The sequence below is a fragment of the Pogoniulus pusillus genome, chromosome 32, assembly GCF_015220805.1.
Source record: "Pogoniulus pusillus isolate bPogPus1 chromosome 32, bPogPus1.pri, whole genome shotgun sequence".
Classification (NCBI taxonomy): domain Eukaryota; kingdom Metazoa; phylum Chordata; class Aves; order Piciformes; family Lybiidae; genus Pogoniulus; species Pogoniulus pusillus.
The window spans coordinates 448,701-453,927 of NC_087295.1; the positions used below are offsets into that span (position 1 = coordinate 448,701).

Here is a 5,227-nt window from a genome sequence, read left to right on the forward strand (position 1 = left end):
CTGTTGTGTTACAGGAGACCATCACTAGTGTGAAACACAGTATCCCAGTATCACCAAGGTTGGAAGAGACCTCAAAGTCCAACCCTTTACCACAATTCTCAAGGCCAGACCATGGCACCAAGTGCCACGTCCAATCTTGCCTTGAACAGCCCCAGGGACGGCGACTCCACCACCTCCCCGGGCAGCCCATTCCAGTGTCCAATGACTCTCTCAGTGAAGAACTTTCTCCTCACCTCCAGCCTAAATTTCCCCTGGTGCAGCCTGAGGCTGTGTCCTCTCGTTCTGGTGCTGACCACCTGAGAGAAGAGAGCAACCTCCTCCTGGCTACAACCACCCCTCAGGTAGTTGTAGACAGCAATAAGGTCACCCCTGAGCCTCCTCTTCTCCAGGCTAACCAATCCCAGCTCCCTCAGCCTCTCCTCGTAGGGCTGTGCTCAAGGCCTCTCCCCAGCCTCGTTGCCCTTCTCTGGACACGCTCAAGCATCTCAATGTCCTTCCTAAACTGGGGGGCCCAGAACTGGACACAGTACTCAAGGTGTGGTCTAACCAGTGCAGAGTACAGGGGCAGAATGACCTCCCTGCTCCTGCTGACCACACCATTCCTGATGCAGGCCAGGATGCCACTGGCTCTCTTGGCCACCTGGGCACACTGCTGGCTCATGTTCAGGCAGGTATCAATCAGCACCCCCAGATCTCTGTCTGGCTGCTCTCCAGCCACTCCGACCCCAGCCTGTATCTCTGCATAGGGTTGTTGTGGCCAAAGTGCAGCCCCCTGCACTTGGAGCTATTGAACACAATCCAGACAATGCTGTGAAGAAGTTACACTGTGGTCTTAGCTCAATGAGTTTCATTCTGCACTACATAACCAGCAGAGGCATCCTGGCAGTACACAATAAACACATTTTAACTTGACTAAACTTCTGGAAAAGTTGAAGATGCAGGGGAGCAACAGCAGTTCTTTCTGTGGTCCAGGTCATATCCTTTCACTGCATACTAAGTCTCAGCCAGGGTGTCAGTTTGTGCAAATGTGACGCCTTTTGATATTCTGACAGATTGTGATATTGGATTTTCAGATGCTTGGCTCTTTCTTGATATTAACATCCCTTAAGGCAAGCTTGCCAAACTCCTTTTGAACAGGCAGCAATATGTGGGTGAACCTGGCGAGTTTCTCTAACATTGATGGTATCACAGTGGAAAAGATTTGCCAGTTTCACTTCTGCCTTCCTTTTATATTTCAAATATTTATATCTTCACTGTACTGCATTTGCACTATGGCCATATAAAGGGCTATTTTCAGAGGAACATGAAGAACCCTGGCCTCTAGCACAGGAAATTTTAGGTAGCTGGCTGGCTTTCCTGCACAGAACAAAGCCAGCCATACACGTGTTTGCTGGCTTAGGAGGTTACGACATCGACAGTTACCCAGAGTGGCAGCACAGTTCATTAACTGGACTCAAAGATGACTGAGCAATGGCATATATTGGAGAACATCACGGCATAGGGCACACATGAGAGAGATTTTGATCTTTAATTGAAACATTAGCTAACAAATCTACCCGACTGGAAAAATCACTCTCCAAATCCACCAGAAAATAACCTCTGTTGTGCTTTCCCTTGCACACTCCCACGCACAGAGGAAACACTCATTTAATTCTGCAAAAGGGCCAGTTGGTATCTACCATCTGCAAGACTGCGATCCAGAACTACTGGACTAAGAGATTACACAACCACCAAAACACAGGTGATGGCAGATTCTCTTTTTATCTCACAGACTGTCAGCTCCTCAGAGCAGTAATAATACCTTCTTACCACTGCAGCATGCACAAAGCTGAGACTGCACCAAGAACAGTGATGATGGGAGAAAATACACACACACAGTGGTACAAGAGGTAACATGGTGCAGCCCCTTGTGGTGGTGTTAACCGGAAACTGTCTAAGGCACAGTCGCTTTTTGAGCATTACTGAAACATCCTCTCCCTCCCTCCACTCTCACATAAGAGTGAGCAGTTTAGCTGTGAGTTGAGAAAAAAGAAGAAATTTACAGATTGTGTATTTCTTCCTGCTAGGTTTTCAGGTTTTCTATCTCAAGTGTGCTGTTTAATTATAGAAACCAGCTTCTACAAACCATCAAGTGAATTCTTTAGCATAAAAATATACAATCTGGCATCAGATCTCTTTGCTACTTTCCAGCAATGCTTCAGGTATGAAAAGACACCAATGGCTATCCCACTGCTAGACTGTTGTTTCTACATGGCACTGGTAGAGAGAACCCTAGTGAGTTTATGAGTCTACAATCAGGCTGCAATGTGAGAAGAAGGATATTTAAAGCTTCTTCTATGCCATTCCAAGTTCCAACAAAACTTGGATCATAGGTTCAAATGATCCAGCACATTTCATAAAAGTTAAGTTAGATTCCTGATGAGATATTTACTCCTTGGAATGGACACAGTTTCTTGCCTCTTTGTCACTGCAGCCTTACAGCACTTTCTTTGCAAGGGGCAAGTGATGTGAAAGCCAAAAGCAGCAAAAAACATCAGGTTTGCTTTCTTCAGCCTTGTCTGTAACATCATAATATAGATGTTTTACCAGCTGCTGAAAGTGAAAAACAAGTGTAGCTTAGATTCAGACAGGGCCCATACTCAGTGGCTATTATTAGCTTACCTGCCACAAAAGCTGAGGAATACACATTGTCTGCTTAGCTGTTATTTCATCAGTGGCCAGTCTGCGAGCCGCAGCATGATGCAGTGCAGAGGTATGGCAGTGTCCCGGGCAGTAATGGCAGTACAAATGCAGGGCAAAGACATTTTAAATACCTGAAATCAGAAAAGAATTTCAATTTACACTTCAAGAAATGGATTGCCAAATACTCTGCCATACCAAGCTGTCCTGTGTACCATCTTCCCGTGCCACCTTCTACCAACAGAAGGGGACAGCAGCAGCAGCAGGAAAGCTGCAGTGCAATATGGAGGCACAGGAAATTATTAGCTACTGTACTTGCTTTCTGCTTTAGTACTACTTATTAGCAGTAATTACAGACAATTATATCAAGAGCAATTCTGTAATGAAAGTGTGACTGATCACGTAGCTTTCCTGGTGTCACCAGATGACCTGTTATGCTTGCAAACATTTGGTTCTCAGGGCTTGCTCTGTGTGAGATCAAACCCTCTAAGTGCACGGAATGCCAACGGTAACTGAAAAGCACAGGGAGAATTCAGCATCGAAGGCACAGAAAGAGGACTGCAACAAATCTCCCAAACTCATAACACTCAACTGCAGTGATTAGGTTACTCCAAGCTACAGGACACTGCATAAAGACATTAGAGTATTTAGCCCCTTCCTGCAATATGACAACAACTCCCCTGATTTTTCAAACAGGCTGAGAACTGTGGATGGAAAACACTGTACAGAAAACTGTCACTGCTAGAGGTTTGTGTTCACAAAGGAGACAGAAGAGTCCTGACAAACTTTATTCAAATGAAGGGAGATCCCTGTGTGACCTCCCCAACAGCTGGAGGACACAGTCTCCTTTCGTCCTAATTTCCCAGCTGCAGGGATCTCTTTTCCTTTCCCCACTGGTTGAGGAATGCACAGACTACCCAGGCCACCTACCACATGTTCAACCTTGCATGTAGAACCTCCTGCAGCACACATCCTGTATTCATTAAAATGAGGCTTTACCCCTCCCCGGGTGGAGAAGCTGATATTTATTGAGGCTATTTAGCCTGTGCACTACCCTAGAATTTCAAAAGGTTAGGCTGGATGCAGTCACTGATGGTTTCTGCTGTCTTCAACAGACACTTCATTAGTGAGGGCAAGATCTACGGGGAGGGTGCAAGGAATCAGTTACAGGCAGCAAGGATGAAGTCACACTGCTGAGATGACCCAAGCTGTCCCAGCCAACCAAAATTTGGACACATTTTCCAGCAATTCCCCCGTGTCGTGCTCTGTATTGATTCCTAGTTCTCTTATTTCAGGCTGCAGGTTGTAGTATCCTTATTTGTAAAGCCATGCCTCTGTCCCACGGACGCTAACTGTGCTTTCATGCACACACCCCGGCACTCTCCGAAGCTCAGAAAAGCTTTTCATGACTATAAACACATATTTCAAGAAGAAATACCTTAAAAATGAATTACTCTTAAAAAAAGGCATGTCTACTTTTGTATAATACAAATAAATTCTTACTTGACAAGTCATTACTGTTTGGGCTCTCTAGCAGTAGGAACATCCATCTCCTTTCCACGACTGACCAAAGTCAGTCAGAAGCAGCAAGGCTTCCTGTCATTATTTATGACTCATGATGCATTTTGAAGCCACAGTTAACTTTTTTAAAGGTCATGGGTTGGTCGTGGAGCTTTTTTTCCACAGCTAAAGGTCAGTACAGTGCCCAAGGCCAGAAGCGGCAACCTGCTGACACTCACCGCGCAGCTTGCTTCGCAGCAGACGCTGAGCCAGGAGAGCAGCAGGGAGGCTCATGCGCATCCGGACATCCGAGACGGAGCGGGGCTGCCAGCCTCCTCTAACCACACTGTTTCCCAGAGAAAGCCGTATTACCTCCGTGTGTTTGACAGTGACAGCCCAAGAGCACAGCCCTCTCAGCGGTGCGGAAGAGGCCGATTTGGATCACTTCGGTCCCCGGGACAAGCGGGCGCAAGGCACACCGGCCCCGCCGCTTGGCAGGCTGAGCAGCACGCTGGTTAGTACCGCAGGCGGGTGCCGCAGCGCTCCGTGCTGACAGTGCCCTGGGCGCCCTGCCGCTCCGCACCGGGCCCCGGCAGCGAGGCAGGGCCTGCGGCTCGGCTCGGCCGCTCTGAGGGCAGGCGGGAAGCGGGCCGAGGGCCGGCACGCGCCCCTCGCGGCTGCCGAACGCCGCCGCCACGGCACTGCGCATGCGCTGCTGCACACCGCCCCCCCCGGCCCGGCGCGCATGCCCCTACCCCCTGGCTCGGCCAATCGCCAGCCGCGCCGCCGCCGCGCCCCGCCCCCCACGCACCCTCACGCCGTGACGTTGCCATCCGCCCCGGCCATTTCCGGCCGGGCCGCAGGGCTCCCTGCGCGGGCTGCGATTGGCCGGGGCGCGGCGGCGCGTGCGCAGCCGAGAGGCGCTGCCCTGCCCGCTCCGCACGGCCCTGCGGCGGCTCCCGTCCGCCCCTGCCGCGCCGCGTCACACGGCAGCCTCCTCCTGCGGGGCGTCGGGGCGGCTTGGCCAGCCGCAGGCCTTAGCCTCGCT

The 5,227-nt window shown here is 50.0% G+C and overlaps 1 long non-coding RNA gene across 2 annotated transcripts in view; it reads right to left on the reverse strand.

Moving 5' to 3' along the window:
* Positions 1–4,864, reverse strand: part of LOC135189462 (uncharacterized) — a 44,496-nt gene extending 39,632 nt beyond the window's left edge. For both annotated transcript variants that reach the window (XR_010308097.1, XR_010308098.1), the window contains exons 1-2: positions 4,419–4,864; positions 2,662–2,813 (exon numbers count right to left, since the gene is read on the reverse strand). This is a non-coding gene — a long non-coding RNA (uncharacterized LOC135189462). The remainder of the gene's footprint in view (positions 1–2,661; positions 2,814–4,418) is intronic.
* Positions 4,865–5,227: the final 363 nt, after the last annotated feature.